Raw genomic sequence first — 17766 nt, forward strand, 5'->3', positions numbered from 1 at the left:
CCACACATCGCAACAATCAATGGATTTATTGAGAGAATACTTCGGTGTAATTTCACGTTTTAGTACCAAGATCGTGGATATAACACCGTTAGACTTTTTTCTGTGGGGATATGTGCAGTCTAAAAAATTGGACTGTACGGATGGACCATCGGAGACAGAGCCGCGGCCAAAATTTGAAACAGATAAAATACCAAAGATTGTTCTTTCGAATGATAATAAACATTCCCCATCAAAATAGTTGTAAACCTGGAAATGGAACTTCAGCAAACAAAAACGAAAAGAAATTACTTAGTGTATGACCCAATTACTTATATTTATCTTGTGATGTAAGTGGTCAAGTGATTCACAATTATCTAAGAAATTATTCGAAGAAATTTCGGGTCGCTTTATAAATGTCTAATATGTCTGAGATATTATAACTACTGCGGAACGAAGTACAACGAAGCCGGAGGACTCAAAACGGCTTCAGACGCGGCAGATCAACTCTAGGAGCTATAAAATGTGTCATTGAAAGTGTAGAAGACGCACACCGTAGATGATATAAAAACCAAAGAATGGTGTTGCTGACGACTTTAGATGTCCGAAACACTTTCAGCAGCGCTAGATGGATGTCGACGCTCCGACTACCTTAAAGCTGTGGTGTGGAGCTACCTTAGTAACAAAAAACTTCTGTGTTAAACTAGAGGGGATCACGACAGACAGCGGTCATGGCAGAACCAGCACATGAATCCGTTCTATGCCCAGACTTGGGGACAGCCGAACTGTACTTAATTGGCTACGCGGACGAAATTACAACAGTGTTTACAGCACTAGACACAGAAGAAGCGCGAAGAAAGCTTAATCAGGTCATGATACGGACGCAAACATGCTCGGCTCACACAAACACTACGTAAAAACAGAGCTACTAATGCTAACAAATAAGCACATACCCCTCGAAATCTTAAGATACAAAAAGCAGTAAACTACTTAAGCATAAGCCTGGTTCTCAGACTAACCCTTTGTACAAATACAGCACGCTTCACGAAAGGCAGCGAAAATCACCTCTGTACTTAACAGACTAATGGCCAACATAGGGGGTTCCAGCAAAAAAAAAAATAGAAAGCTCTTAATGTCGACGATAATCAGCGTTCTATTAAACGGAGCTGAGATCCGTGCAAATGTGCTTAAAACCGGCGTAAGGTAGTGGCCAGAGTCCACCGCACCGCAGCCCTTAGAAATGCATCAGCCTACGGAACAGTGTCAGGTGAAATTAGTCATAAGCGGCAATCCCCCAATTTTCCTTCTGGCATACGAAAGGAAAAAGCTGAAGGAGAGGAAAATAACAATGTCCGTTTGGAGAATGAGTGTCGCGGCAGATGGACCGCCAAACTATTTAAATACCTAAACTCATGAACAAGCCCTAAATTCGGAGAAGTCGACTTTTACACAACTTATTTGTTATCCGGTCATGAATACTTCAAAAAGAACCTCCTCAGTATGAGAAAATTCAAAGAGCAGTCATGCCTGTGCACCGACGTGACAGAAGACGACGCTAAACACTTACTTTCAAGAAAAACCAGAGCTAAGCTAGAAGTTTTTGACATATCCGTCAGACAAAGCAACTATTCAGTCAGATTTATTTTTGGATTTATCGTTTCAAGGCATCCCTAGCAACGTTTTCTAGATTTTCATATATATAGAGATACACATCTGCCACCTTTTTCTACTTTGGATTGTTTGTAATCGAACTGGGTTATGAACGCGATATCCTAATGAAGAGGATAGTAACAAATGTTATGAGGAACAACTTTCCTACTAAAGTTTCGAAGGCACTTTCGGTAAACTGATGGTTAAAATACCCTCCGATTGCTGACCTTGTCAGCTCAGAGGTACGAAAGCACGTAAGATTAGAGATCGTTAAGCATTTAGGTCGGCTCTGTCATAACGGTCACACTAAAAAAATGAAGTCCATCAAATCCTCACAAGCATTAATATGAAACATCTTTAAAGAGCATCATATATCCATTCAAATAACTCATGATAATACCACACCGATCCGCCTTTTGCTCGTCACTCGTGTTTTCTCACAAAAATCAAAAACGAAAACCAAATGCTGCCATAAATTTCGGCTATGCGGCACTGTTACGGCAGCTCTCTTAATTGCTTCCGCTGCGACGTAAACCAAGAGGCGCAAGACGATCTGACGCTTAAGAATGAAAAGAGGAATAATAATAAAAGCAGGAATACACTTTTAATTACTTTTCAAAACTGACAACAACAAACGCATTGTTCACTTAACACGAGCATTGTCTTACGTAAAGCCAAGTAAGATTCGATAGCCAATTTGAGTTGTTTGCGGGGCGGAACTGGAAAAAAGAAAAGAAAATGCCGATGACGATATTCGATCATAAATAATAGGCATATACACGTGTAGGCAAACACTCCCTACTCGCTGGCATACATACGAGTGCCTCAAGGCACCCCGAGCTCGTGAAGCCATTAGCCATACGCTGCAGCAGATCAAAGACTCATTTGGAAGGAAAATTTGATTTCACCTTGCTTTGCTTTCACTGCCACTGTGCGCCTACGTTTGCCGTAGAAAAAAGGTGAAATGCTTACTTACAGTTAGAAGTCATTAGCGATGAAGTACAAAGCGTTGTGTTGACAAATGTAGGCGTGGAATTAGTGTCGAAACTAAAGGAATTTCGTGTAATTTAAAGGCGAAGATTGAGGAATTGGTCATTAATAGTTATTGATATTGGGATATATACATTTTCTGACAGCAAGTCTTTGAGATACGAACTGGAACTCGAAGAACTTTCACTACATCTTCCACCAATTTCAACCATGCATGAGTTATTTTGTTAAAACACTCGTTCGGTTTCGAATTTCTCGGAAGATGCTTACCAAAATAGCAGCGTTGTATGTTAAATTCGATAGTTTAGCCATAGCCGCATGAGTTCCGTAGAGCTACCACCATTTGACACTGTGAATCTATCTTTTAAAAGGCCTGAGCTCCAGAAGCCTGATAGTTCATTTCACTTTGATTCTATAAAAAATTGGTCTAAACTGGATACGAGATTGGCGTTTTACGACCCTATATTAGAGCATCTTGATCGTTTTTTAGGCATTGACATTCGACAGCGATACCGGTTGAGTGTTTTTACTGTGGGCAAAAAGTAGTGAGACTCTTCAAAGGCCCATTCGTCGAAATTTTTATTTTCCTGGGAAAGGGACATCTGTGCCAAATGTCATATCCAAATAATCATTAGTGTTAAAGGAATTGGTGCTAGAGTCAGTCAGAGATCTTTCTGGAATTGGTGGCTCAGCGGAAGGATCAGTGAAGACCAATTTGAAAGATCATTTGGTCCTAAGAAAAATGAAAGCTCAAATATTTTGAAACAATCATTAAACAAACGGTTAATCGGCCGAATATCTTGGCAAAGGAGAGCCGAAAGCGAAAAAACACATCCAAGTAGGTCAAAAATCAAGGTTAAGCCCGATTTAGCTCCGCGTAACTTTTGGCTAAAATGCTTTAAGTCTATTGAAGAAATTTAACGTGAATCGCTAAGCGCATTGAATGCTATTCCAGAAATCAGCTTTAACAACTGTTTCGAGGAATGAAGAAATCATTGGAATAAGTGTATTTGGGCCAAGGAGAATTATACTTGAAGGGGGACGACATAGATTTTGAAGAAAGAAATAAGAATTTTAAAATTATGACCAAAGTCTTACTACTTTTTGCTCATCTAAACGTTTCCAGTGCGAACACCAAGAAAACTACAGTTCTCCCAACTCTTAAAACCCGACCTTAAGTACCCCTGAACACATGTTTGCTTAATACTGAACATATGTAAGTCGACTTAGTATGTATGTAGTTGGTGAGTCGTCTCAGCGTTTGCAACTCAAGTAGGGAGTGACACTCGAAAAGGTCGTCAGCCATTGGTAGTCACGAAAAAGGATGAAAAACAAACAACCAAAATAGTATCAGTCTACGACTGCAGAAGCAACAGGAGGCACTTGAAATCGGAGACTAATTGCCACAATGGCTGGCAAGTTGAAAAGGCCAAATGTGCGCAGACGTCACTCGTTAATAGCAGCGGGGCAGTACCGGAAGGTGATGCTTGTACATATATAGTATATGATTTAGAAATATGTATATAAGACAAGCATATAATTGCACAAGCGGCTTAAGTACTTTAAAAGTCTGCCGTTTGCGGAGTGCAACTCAAGCGAGCGCGGCTCATAGACGTGCGGGTTGAGTACTTGACTAACTAACGCTGGGTGATGGGTGTAAAACTTGACTGTGGCAAAGTGGAAAATGACGGAGAAGTTGTTCAAAATATATTCGCTCTCATTCTCACAAATTTTAGTATTTTTGCACAGCCACATCAAATATATTTGTTTTATTTTAATTTATTATAATTTCCATTAGAAAACTTCCTAGAAAATGAAACTTTTTCAACGTTTTCTACACGAAGCTAACGATATATTTTTGCTTCGCCAAAATAAACAAGAACTTTTACATACATAATTGTTTGTCTGGCAAGCGGCAACATGTGTCCTTCTCAAAAGTATTCCTTTTGATCGCACTTGTCTTTCGTGTGTTTGTATGTCTTTGCAGCCATTTCCTCTCCTAATTGTCAACAGCTGAGCGCTGTTTTACTGAAAATAATTATATTTTTAGTTTTTATTTTGGAATTTTAATTTATTTTTAAATATCAAAACAACGCTAAAAATATATCGGACGACTTACTGTCTGCATATAAAAATATTTATTTTAAGTACCCATGAATATGTTCATGCCCATATATTTACAATACGAGTATATATATAAAGATGTATGTATACATATGTAATTGAGTGTGTAGCCTCTTTGTGACACTTAAAATTAATTCTTTATACATATATTATATCCTTTGAACAGCAGAGTTTTTAATTTGTTACTAAAAATGTGTAGAAAATTATTTGGTGTTTTTGTACCTCAAGCGGTAGTTAGCAGCTTATTAAGCGAATTTCAAAGTGTTCTCTACTAGAAGAGATAGTCATGAGAACATCTCATATAGTAAAATAATCGGCCTGATTTGTTTAATTTAAGAGACGCTCTATTGTATGATTTCTTCAATCTATTGCTGGAGTAAATATTTTGAGCTGCAGAGCTAATTAGAGTAGAGAGAGGTATAATCTTCTTGTGAACGGGGACAAAACGAAATATTTCCTGTTATCAAAAAAACAGTCGTCGCTCTCTCCAATCCTCTCCTCTCTCTCCCTCTGTCTGGAATCCATGCGAAACTTATGCCGTTATACAGTATTGCCAGCTCCGTCAAAGTTGGGAAGGACCTCTCCGAGCAGTTCGATACCAGACTAGGTTGTAGACCGAGTGATTGCTACGTCTTCTTCAGTATAATGTTTGAAAAAGAGCCGTTCATCTTAACCGTAGTGGCACTGCCTCCTTTAAAATTACAATGCCACTGGGGCACGCTGACGATAAAGACATCGTAGACCTTTTTTAGGGAACAGTCAGCGCAGTCCGACAACGAGGCAAGATAAAGTACAAAGATTCCTCGATTCTTGCGAACTACGTCACAATTGGTATAAATTTGAAAAAGTGAAGAATTTGGTATGTTCTGGAACTTAAACCTGAAGATCAAGCGTAACATAACTTTTGTGAAACATGTCCTTTTTTCGACTAATAAAAATTACGTTCTATAAGTCTTCTTCTTATATGGGGAACTCTAAACTGCAAGGTCTTTGGAGCCGTGACCTGTCTGCCCTTGGTAAATTCAACTGGCGTGACCTCAGAAAGGATAGAGGCTAATGGCGAAATTTTGTGTTCTCGGTCCATACCGAGCTACGATTGTAGTGTTCATATGCTATCGATTTGGAATATTACATCATCACGCCTGTCATTCTTCACTCATCAGTCGAAATGCTCGAACGAGACATCGAAAACTGAGCTCATCGCATGGAACATCTGAGACGTAGCCACGGCAAACATTTGAAATAGATATACTTCAAAAAATAAATGCCAAAGAACGTTCTTTCGAATGATAATAAAAATTCCTCATTAAATTTGAAGTTTCTGTGTTTTTTCTTTAAAAAAGTAGGGAACCTCGAAATGGATCACCTTTTAGTTTCAAGCTCTCTGTCTCACAATACAGCGTCGATTTTTAGTGATTTCGAGTCAAAAGATGTTTACCTCAGTTTGTTGTTGTAGCAATCTTTTTTTCACAATTCTTGATTTGTATAATTAGGCTTCTAGAAAAGTTTAGAAGAAAAAAAATTAAAGATTTGTAAATGTACCATCACATACCAAAGCGCCTCAGAAAGAATTACTCAATAGGTGTACATATGTATGTAGTATAAACCATGTTTGTACGTATGAATATATACTTGTAGATAATTATGTATGTGTATGTATTCGTGCTTGTTTTTCAAAAATCACCGATGATTCAAGACATCTTCATCTGCTCGCGTTCTTTACACGCTGTTCCTTCCAATTAAAATTCGGATATTTCTCGTGCACACTCGTTCATTCAGACTACTTTCGTATAATTCGTTCACAGCTCATTTATCTTTGAGTTTGAGCATACAAAACAGCAACAAGAATAACAACGTCTAGGATGGGTAGTGAAGGGAAAATAAATAAATTAAATCGGAAAGCAGATTGAAATACATATTTTCGAAATGACGGCAATCGAATGGCTGCTGCGGCACCTGTCGCTTCTTAGCAACAAAATTAATTCTGCTCTTTTTTTCTTGTTCGCTACACAACAACAACAGCAAAGATGGCGGAATAGAAAATTAAAGCGACTATGTTAGAAGCTGTTGTGAATCAAGACAATTTAGCAAGCGAAGAGCTTGCCCCTGGCCTTTGGCACCGCCGCGGCTGTCCGCCGAAACGAAGAATCGAATAAATAAATAAACAAAAAAATCAATAATACGTACATACATACAATCGTACATACTTATTCACACATTTAGTAGCCACAGATTCACTTATTCCCGTACAACGCTAATATATGTACATATTTGCTTCAGATTATTTGTTCAGTTTGTATGCCAGCTATATGATATAGTGGTCCGATCTGAACAATTTCTTTGGAGATTTTAGCGATGCCTCGGGTACTAAACGGTGCCAAATTTAACGAAGATTCCTCGCCATTTAATAAAGTTTTACATACAAGAACTTGATTCTGATTGTTCAATTCGTATGGCAGCTATATGCTATAGTGATCCGATATGAGCGCTTCCACCAAATAAACAAATTCTTTGGGAGAAAAGGGTCAGTGCAAAATTCGAGAGCGATATCTCAATAACTGAGGGTCTAGTTCGCGTAAATACAGTCAGATGGACGAGGCTAAAATCAACTTACTCCGGGAAAGATTTTGTATCTTTCTTTGATGCCTCAAGAGACACTGAGCTGATGCTGAGTCCAGTTAAAGCGAATTCGTTTGAAATTTCAGTCTAAATTCAGTTTTTGTTCGAAAAATTCACCTGATATTTGGTTCCATATTACTGAAAGACGATCCTCTCTTAAAACCATTACAATTATTTTAATGAGGAGCAAAAAGGTCCATAGCACGACACATGTACTCTCATCGTCATACTAGTTATGTATTCTCTTTAATTTTAAGTTAATATGTCGATCCTAACGGGATCTCACTTGGACAGCTTAAAATGCCGGACGGGTAATAACTAAAACTCCTACTTAGGTGAGCATAAGGCTTTTACAAATCTATAAAATAAATTTGTTGAGTCCTACCATAATTTTGTTGAGACGGCTAATGCTAGTTTCAGCTATGTCTTCTTCTGCGCCGTAGATAAAACATCTTGGCAGTCTTACGAAGGCTGAAAAAGGCGGGAGAAAATGTCTGAACATTTCCACCTTCCTCCGTACAACTTCCGACCGATATGCGTCCGTCTCAGCTACATCTTCTGCTTCGTCGAAGATAAAACTGCCAAGATGTTTCATTCCCTTGTCTTGCGTAGGCTGAAAAATGGAGGAGAAAGTGTGTGGATATTTCCACCTTCCTCTATACAACTTCCGAACGATATGCGTCCGACAAGATTTTTAGCTTTGCGACATGAATGCGTATTAGACAATATCTAGTAAGATTTCCTACGATTGCGACAAGATGAACTTTGCTAAGGGCAAGTAGTTCAGTAGATCGCTTGCGTTCTACTCTAAGCCAAAAAATCACGCATTCGCACGAGAGCGGATTGTCGACTAATGCCTGCTAAGCGCACTTGAGGTTCATTGGTCTAGTGCTGGAATGCAATATGACAGTGTAGATTCCAACTGTTTCCATTCAGACGTGAGCGTGACAAGGATGTAGGATGATGAGAGAACCATCCAATCCTTCCAACTAACTTGGATCAATCTGTGAAAAACTATCTGTGCCTCTTCTCCAGTGGCTCCTCTCTATCCACATATCCATCATCGGTATGTGAGTTGAGAAATAGTCACTACTTAGCCACTGGATTTGAGAGATACAGTTAAATACAGGAGAGTATTTCAGCATGTTCTTGTTTGGACCTCTTTCATATATCAAAGTTCCCCTAGACTAAGATGAGATGTCCTTGTTTGGACTTCTTTCATATTTCAAGGTTTCCAAGACGAAGGCGCACTATGCTGCTATGTCTACGGCTGCTACGGCTATTTTTCACATTTTCATTAAGGATTTTTATTGGTGTACTCTAGTACGGGTAGTCGTGTGCCCTTGGCTATTATAAAGAAGGTCTGCGACATGAGGATCTACGAAGTTTTTGCATTTAGTAGACTGGGTCATTGGGTACAATAACCTAGGTTCTTGCAAAGAGGGCCTGTGACGTGAGGATCTGAAGAGCCTAAAGAAATTAGACAACTTATTTGAACAATTATAAAAGAAGTCTTAACTGTTTATTTCATGAAAGGTCTTCTTTACTGTCAATTGAAGAATACTGTTTACCGTGAAGCCCAATCAATGATACGGATTTAATCAATCAATAAGAAAATAACCGGCTACAACCATGACCAACGAATAATTTGAGTTCTGTATACATAATGTTTACATAATGTCAGTTCGTGCACCAGATCATCCTTTCTGCTTGAACAACAGCTCAAGAAATTTGGAAGAAGTCCAACTCAATCTATTCTGCATCCAAAAGTTTAAGTATTACTGAAGTCTACAAATTTCGCAATACTCAATTGCGCTGCTTTCGCTTTCCCCGCCTTCTTCGATTTATGGCTGGCTTGATGTCACACCACGCAAAAATCCGCAAATCCAAAACAGCTGAAAAGTGTTAGCCGAAGCTTGAGCCTCAATGTTGGGGAAAATGGTGACAAGTGCGCAGCACATTCCTGCTTAATGTACTCGTACTCTTTTTCTTTTTTGCTGTAACCCCAATGGGACGCTCGACGACTGCGTATGCGCAAATTGTCACTGAAATGTGCTTCGGTTTCAGAAGCTACAAGTAGGTATTCCACTTCGCTGTCTTCAAGATTTATAGTATCCTTTCAACTCTCGATTCGCGGTTGGTGTCAATCTGCCTGTGGCTGACGTCTGCTGCTCGCCTGCGTTTCGGATCTGCGGTAAATGTTGTCATGTGGTATTCGTTTCTTTGGTGTTGCTGTTGTTGTTGTGTATAATACACTTTCTGTTGGTGTTGACATGTAATCTCTTCTGTAACTATGCTTGATGATCTCTCGTTGTTGTTTTTGTTGCCATTATCCGAATTGGACTCACGCAAAGCTGGAACCAACTCGAATGCTCTATGGTCTGGTGACATTTTGAAATCTGACTTCACTTGTACTATGTAATGTTTTTGTTTTATTCCTTAGCAGTGTATAATTGAAGATTTACTCATTAGCTCGCTAGCAGTACCGATTGAATTCGTTTTGGACGTTCCGACATTGTTGTTGGGCGTTAGATTTTTATGTGAGTCAATGAAATATGAGTTGACGGACAGAGTGCCACTCCAGGAGGTTGACAGCAGTGCAGAAGAGGTGGTGTTCGTACTGCTTGTATGTACTCGAGATTGTGTATAAATTTTGTAATGTATTTGCCCACAGAAGAAGCATAAAATGTCTTTGACTGTTTTGTGTCACATTTGGAGACTTGCACCCTTAATGAGGAGGTTTGTTTTTCTACTCCCTTTGATACAAAGAAATATAATTTACACATTTTGAAAAACTTCGTTTTTTCTGTTTCTTCGATAAACCCTTATTGTATTCAAGCTCACCTCTAATAGGTAACTACGAACCGCCTGACAATGGTGTGGACATCTCAGAAATATTTTAGTTAGTCCTGACCAGCGGCTCAACAATTAAGTATTCATGAGGTTGCTCAAACTATTGGATATAACAGAGTATCCTTACGACCAAATCGCCAGTTCTTGCAAATAGTCTCGATGTCGTTAATAAGTATTTTTGAGACGATAACCAAGAATTCCGCCTGAAAAGCCCTTGAACCCAGAAGAGGATTTTAGATGGAGTCTAATATAAAAAGTGTTTTTCGAGTATACCTCTTGTCGAACAAACTTATCATGCTTGGAGTCCATACACACAGACAAGTTTTTCACTTTCTCGTTTCCATGATAGTTGTGCCTACGTACCCACAACAGTCCCGGATCCTTTTTCCTCCAAAAACTGTCAACTCGTCAGCATTTTTTCTCGAAATTATTTGGATTATTTTCTGTTTTCAACAACAACGTTAAATTCTTAGAACCATAGCCTAAAGAAGCTAATTGGACCCCTTGACAATCCTAAATACCGATTTCTGTCGGAAATGCTATCGGTTAGTAATGTGGGACTTATGGCTATATTTGAGACCATAGAACGTCTCCTCTGCTTCTCTCTAACCTCATAAAAAATCGTTTTAGTTATCTAACAGCTTCACAGTTCAATATAAAAGATGAGGTATCAGGATCGGATATCAAGTCCGTAGTCCGAAGAAGCAAGGTCTGGGCTATAAGACGCGTATAAAACTTTATAGCCGCTGGTTTCCGGGCGATTGTGCTCGCTTCAATTTGTAAAGCATTCTCCATTAAAGGTACCTGGTTTTAAAAACTCATAATAAGTACCTTCCGATCCCACCAATTACTGAGCTTGGCGACATGGATATTCGGCTTTACCGATGATTGCGTTGGTTGGCCAGGTTTCACACAGGATATTTTGCATTTAGGTTATCGTAATGGATCCATTTTTCACCATAACTCTTATTAAAGCAACATTTCCGACGTGGAAGGTCGCCGAGGCTTCTATTCGTATGACATCCAATTTCCTTACTTTGGAATGTATGCGGCTGGTTTTAAATGTTTTGAAATGACTTCTTGAGGGATTCCCAAAGATTCTGAACGCTTTTCTTCTTCTTCTTCATAGAATAATGCTTCTAGTTGGGCACCTTTAAAGACGTTACTCGTTTTTACAGACTAAAATAATCACTCTTAAATCGCCCAGCACAAAAATACGACAAGTTCCGGCTTCAAAATCACAATAAATATTGAAAGCAAATTATAATTACATCTTTCCAAAGCTTTCGGAAGGCATCCAATCCTTTTGCCGCATTCCTTTAACCTTCCTGTTTCGCTATTTATAATCTAACAAGTTCACCTCTGCCTTTATGACGTTGTGGGTCCTAAATTGTTTTGCTGAGAATTTTCCTGCTAAATATTGTTTGTTACGCGCTAATTTTGGTTGCGAATTTTATTTGCGGTTTGTTTTGAATCAATTAGTCATTGACCACTTGTTGTTGTAGTGCTGTTGTCCTATTTATGGTTTTGGCGCGGCGTTTCCTGCGTCAATCAACCATAAAAAGCGGCGATTGATTGGGAATTAGTTGCGGTTGCTTTGGCTGGAATTAAATTTATTAATCTAAATATTATTGTGCGGTTTGCGTATTTCTCGCTCTATTGTGGAAAGGGTTAACGAGTGGCGGTAGTTTGGTATTTTCTAATTGTGCACTGGGAATTATAATTTCTTTAATATTTTGAAGACAAATTTTAGTGAAAGGAAATTATAAATAACTTTTACAAAAGTGTATGGAAAGTATATTTCCACGGTGTTTGAATTTGATGAAAGAATCCGGCTTATGAATTCCCTGTCGTTTCCCTACTCTCATACTTTCGAGAAATATATGGGTGGGAAGGGCTGGCAGAAGAAGGGAAACGGTGAGCATTTTTACGAATGAATACAAAACACAAAGGACTACACTGACGGGAACTAAGTAGCTATCTTACCACTTATGTTGTAGGTCTCTTCACTACTACAATGTAGCAAAAGATCTACTACTTGGAAGTGCAGGCTCCTTTTAAGTAGTGACTATCCCCTCGATGACAACCTTAGCTCGCTGACTTTACACTCAAGACAAGATGTGAAGAAATGTCTAGACTCCTTATCTCTGCCATCCAGTTACTACGTAGTCCAGTCATTTAAGCTTAAATTAGGTAAGAATCTCGGAATTCGAGATACCCAGCTGTAAGTCTGTAAATACTTGTATATTGACACCCTAAAGTTGTCTCAAAACTTACATATGGTAGGGTATACCTACCTGTATCTCGAATTCCGAGATGAACTTACTATAATGACTGGACTAACATCATTAAACTGTTTTGGCTGCCAGTTCACAGCGGTATTGCAGGAAACTTCAGGTATGAATGATTGGACCAAAGAGCAACTGAGCAAGTCTGTTAATTACTGGTAACTGCGCAGTCGCAAGTTCCTTTTAGTACAGGATAAATGTTAAGTGAGCTCTCCGTACTTAGCAAAGTCCCCAACTTACTAGTTCAGGTTGATAGAAAAATTAAAACTTGAGAACAAAAGATCTTCTACTCGGGAGCGCACGCTTTTTCAAAGTGGTGACTAGCCAGTTCGATAGTACAATAGCGATATTAGCCTTAGCACGCTGACTGTATGCTCAATACTTACTAGTGAAGAGATGTCTAGACTGCTTATCTCTGGCACGTCGTAACTCTACATATGTACATGTTTAGACTGGTTTGCGTGCCAGTTCACAGTGGTATTGCAGGAACATGTAAGGTTGGGGTTTGGAGTCTCAGACCAGCTTAGCAAGCGTTTGTCAATAAGCAGCTACTGTGCAGTCGCAAGGTTCTTCTAGCTCAGAGTAAATCGTAAGATGTCTAGTGAGCTCTTCGCGCTCAGCAGAGTCCATCTTCCAATGAGCGTGTGAGTTTGTACAGAATACGGTGAATCGGGATTCTTGCGTTTAGTTGAAACATTTTATCGACGGCGAGTTGCATAAGATATTTGGAGTTTTTATATGGCTTCACAAAGGACTGTATGATGCCCCGCCTTTTTAAGGGATTCGCCATTTAACTTAACTTAACCTAATTATTATTATCCAGTTTATTAGCTCCTTATTCAGAGAGTGTATAGAAATTATATTTAAGTTATTAAAAATCCTCAAGCAATGCAAATAGTCTTAAATTTTAGTTTCTTTTTATTTTCAGGTTCACTTAGCTTGGTTCGGGCACAAAACGTTATTAATTATCAACTTAAGGTAAGTTTTTACATTGGTTCTATACATGAGCTCTATACGTATCATAGAAACCGATTGCGAAGTCGATTTTTTAAAATGTCTTTATCAAATAAGAAGCGTGCTCGCTTAGTAGAATTGAAATGCCTAACTTTTATGCCGACATATCGGTTTTTAAGTCGACTTTTTTAAGGGAAATCAGTTTTTGGGTCTAGATATTGTTCTGGTAATTTTAGAAGATACCGAATTGCGAGCTTAAAGTATGTGGAGACACCTTCATATATCAATTTTTATACTCTGAATAGGGTATAATTAAGAAACACCAAAGACACAACTTGTTGAGCTGAGTCTATTCAGCCATCACTCATTAGACACAATTCTCCCTATGGACCGATCCCGTCGAAACAGCGCGTTTGGATGACCTCGATGACAACTTATCTGATCCATACCATCCTAATGGATATTGGGCACCCGTTACAACAACAATAACAACACCACATATTGGTGGGATTGACTATTATCATATTGTTCTCATATTCAAATCGTATTGATTTAATGCTTTATGGACCTAGTTCAAGATTTTTAACCTTAATTTTTCTCTATTGTAATTTAGAAATACATATAAAAATACAAAACATATCCTTCATACTTACTCTTATGTTACTAATATGTATGTATTAACTCACTTTGTCAAATTTCATATCCAGTTTGGAAGCTGACTATATCTTATTTCTGCTATATCTATGCATCTATGCTTGTAATAGATACTTATTCACCCGCATCGAGCAAAATGACAGCAACATCGAAAGCATCACTCCCACTGTGAGTGGCCGGTATCTATTCAACATCCTTCCACTCAAATAAATACATACTTTTCATATTTCCATTCTTTTTTTGCCGTCTTCTTTACATTTGTGATTTTCCATTTTCTATGCTTTTGAGCGGCGAGCGCATGGAAAAGCCATGACACGTGCCACAGCAGTTTTTTTTGGGAGCAGTTTCTATGTACACAAGCATGAAAATACACAGCTGTATATATGTATGTATGTGTACATATGTATATTTGTATCTATATACATATATATGTAGGAGCATACTCAAATATTGAGTTATCAAGCGTTGCGCAACATTCCCCTCACTGGCTCCTGTCTGTCCACATTTGACTGCATGAATGAATGGCTTCGTACTTACATACATATATAGTGTACACGTTAACATATGTATGTGCATACAGGTATATATGTACCTATACAATACACACTTATTTCCTTTTTGAGTGGGGTTTGGTGGTATGAGTGCTGCTACTCGTAGTTTGTTAAATCATAAATATATTAAAATAAAAGTATATTATGGCAATTGACATTTCGTGTGCTCGCATATAACTCAAGTGAATTAGTGTACAGTGCAGATCCACAGCGAGAAAAATCAGACCGAATTTCTATGCAAATTTGAAATTATTCTTGTAATCAACCTGAAGAGGTGGTTTAGTGTTTGCCTTGTTATAGATCTAGCTTATTCTACGATGATCTTGTTAACTAACTTGAGAAAGCTACTGCCACTTAGATTCCTGTTGATTAACGCTTAGAAAAAAATCGTTAATCCAACTTTCTCAGAAGCTTCATTGGTAATATTTCATTGGCTCTATAGTCCTGATTTCTCAATAACAACGGAAACCCAGCAAATTGTTCTCAGATAGGGTTTAGATCAAAAACAGTCTAATGTAGTTAATGTAGAATAGTCGGACTATATCTGAAGTGTTATCAATTTCGAAGTTCCCTACTTTTTTTTTAGGAAAAACACAGAAACTTCAAATGTATATAATGGGGAACATTCTTCGGAATTTATTTTTTTAAATTTATCTCTTTCTAATGTTGGCCGCGGCTACGTCCAAGAAGGTCCGTTCGTTGAGTCCAATTTTCGATTATTCCTTCGAGCATTTCGATTGATAACTGGCGAATGTCACGCGTGATGTTTTGTTCTAAGGCCTGAACCGAAGCGGGATTGTCCGCATAGACTTTAGGTTTTATATTTCCCCACGGCAAAAAGTCCAAAGCGTGAAAATATCTGCTCACCGAAGTACTATCTTAATAGATCCATTTATTGATGCGATGTATGGGAAGTGTCGCCGTCTCGTTGAAACCAAATATCGCCGAGATCACGAGCTTAAATTTCAGGCTTAAAATAGTCGGTTATCATTAAGATATATGGACCGATAATTCCACCGGCCCATAAACCACACCAAACCGTTATTTCTCAAGATGAAATGGTAGCTCTTGAATATCTTCAGGTTGCTCTTCGTCCTAATTGCGGAAATTTTGCTTGGTTACATACCCATTGAACCAGAAATGGGCCTCATCGCAGAAAAAAAAAATTTTGCTCAAAAAAGTCTGATCTTCTTGAAACTTTTCAGAGAAGTGATATGGATTGGAAAGGTCGGGCGGCTTTAGCAAGCTGAACTATGGAAACTATCAATCGACTCTCCACGGTCTTTGTGTACATTCTCAGCTGCGGCTGCTATATTTTCTTTACTGAGCGCTGGATGTGGTCGACTCGGTCGAATATTATTCAATAATGAATGCTGAGTCTCGAGATGGGTGATGGTATTTCGAATAGTACTCTCAGTAGGCCGATTATCTTGACCATAAGTTGAGCGAAGTGCGTGAAAGTCATTCCTTACGGAAGGTGAATTTTCGTGATAAAGTTGAACGATTTGTAAACTTTGTTCAGGGGTAAGACTTTCCACCATGAAATGCCGAACAGTGCTGAACAAAAATAACATGACAGCTTGACAAGACTCACGCGTGATCTGTCAAAAAAAAGGCTATTGGAAAAAGTACCCATACTTGGATCACTCGATATGACATGAAACTGTCATTTCAATAGCTTCCTTGCGACTATTAGATAATATTTCATAAAGCTACAACTACAGTGGGCTTATAATAGACATATAAAGGTTAGATTAGGTTAGTCTGGCAGACTAATAAGCCACGCATGGTCCAGTTTTGATTCTTTACGATAGCAAACGGAGTTCCGTTACGAAATTCAGCCTCATTCTGCAGGCGTATGCCGCCGCCGTACCGTATCTACCATATATGTATGTATGAAATATTCACTAGATCTTAAGTCGAAAGTAGCGGTTGAAGACCTTAACAAACTTGGTCAAACTCATTTTTTGCCTGAAAGACAACGAAACCCATTGCGGTTACCGCTTTCAAATTATTTATAGTGGCTCTTAATATAAATAATCGTAGGTTTTCTCCTTTTACATTTTACCGAAAACCCGAAAACGGAGAAGGTGCAGCTAGTAATCATAACAAAGCCGCCCTATGTAAAGAGTCAATACTGTCTACGTTCGGATTTTGTGCCAACCATTATTAAAACTTTTTCTTAAAAGAACGCTAAAGATTCCTTTTCATGAGAATCATGGGAGGAAGTATATTCAACAGAAGGAAGGGCATACTATACTGAGGTTCTGTCCTCTTTGAAAGTGCTGAACGGATTACATGAAAGATTATCCATTAATCCATGACGTGGAGCTACAAATAATCTATAATGCATACAGAGTGCGCCCGATCTCTTAAGAATCTACGGTTGCAACAACTGAAGCATTTTTTGCTAGTCTTATCTCGCATCTCACTTCAATATATCTAGGAGTTCCATTCTTTTCTTTCGAGAAACACTTTAGTCGCTGGCAAAGCCTCTTCGCGAAGAGATCTTTTAAGAATACTTGCTGAGTTATAATTTTCTTGCAGCTTGGGAATTAAAAGGTCTTTTCAAAGAACATAGCTTGCCGATTTGGTCTTAAAAACAAGGATGGGGGTTTTCCGATGGCATAAGGGCCAGTGAAAACCAACACCTATGTAGATTCGAAAGATTTGATTTTATCGATATTCAACAACGATGAGATAACAGTTGTCGGGTCTGCAAGTCTCTTTGGTAAATAAAGGTGCCTAACCATAACGGGATTCTAACGAATTGGTCATTTAAGAATACTTGCTGATTTATAATTGCCTTACCTTTTGTGAATCTCTGATTTCTTCAAAGAACAATACCCAATTTTCAACACGAGGAAGTGTGCTTCGATGATTTAATATTGTTCGAATAAGAGCTTCGGAGCTGCGGTTTGACATAAAAAAAGTCATACGTAACTTTTTTACAACTACATATATGTCCTCTGTTTTCGCCTGCTTCAAGCGTCCTAAGTGTTTTTACCGTTATCGCTGGCAAAGTTGTGATATAACGTGTGATTTTTTTGAGGTTAGGATTTTCATGCATTAGTATTTGACAGATCACGTGGGATTTCAGACATGGT

General features: G+C 38.5%; 1 protein-coding gene across 17 annotated transcripts in view; it reads left to right on the forward strand.

Annotated features, from left to right (window-relative positions):
- LOC105228884 (myocyte-specific enhancer factor 2) overlaps positions 1–17766 on the forward strand; it is a 231304-nt gene that overhangs the window by 128267 nt on the left and 85271 nt on the right. For 15 of the 17 annotated variants that reach the window (XM_049453190.1, XM_049453180.1, XM_049453186.1 and 12 more), the window contains one exon: positions 13429–13478. The exons of 1 other annotated variant lie outside the window; for it this stretch is intronic. The gene's annotated coding sequence lies outside the window, so the exon portion shown is untranslated. Of the gene's footprint in view, positions 1–13411; positions 13479–17766 lie in introns of all 17 variants that reach the window. One more of the 17 variants, XM_049453173.1, reaches the window with a different exon arrangement.

The sequence above is a fragment of the Bactrocera dorsalis genome, chromosome 3 (genome assembly GCF_023373825.1).
Source record: "Bactrocera dorsalis isolate Fly_Bdor chromosome 3, ASM2337382v1, whole genome shotgun sequence".
Taxonomy (NCBI): domain Eukaryota; kingdom Metazoa; phylum Arthropoda; class Insecta; order Diptera; family Tephritidae; genus Bactrocera; species Bactrocera dorsalis.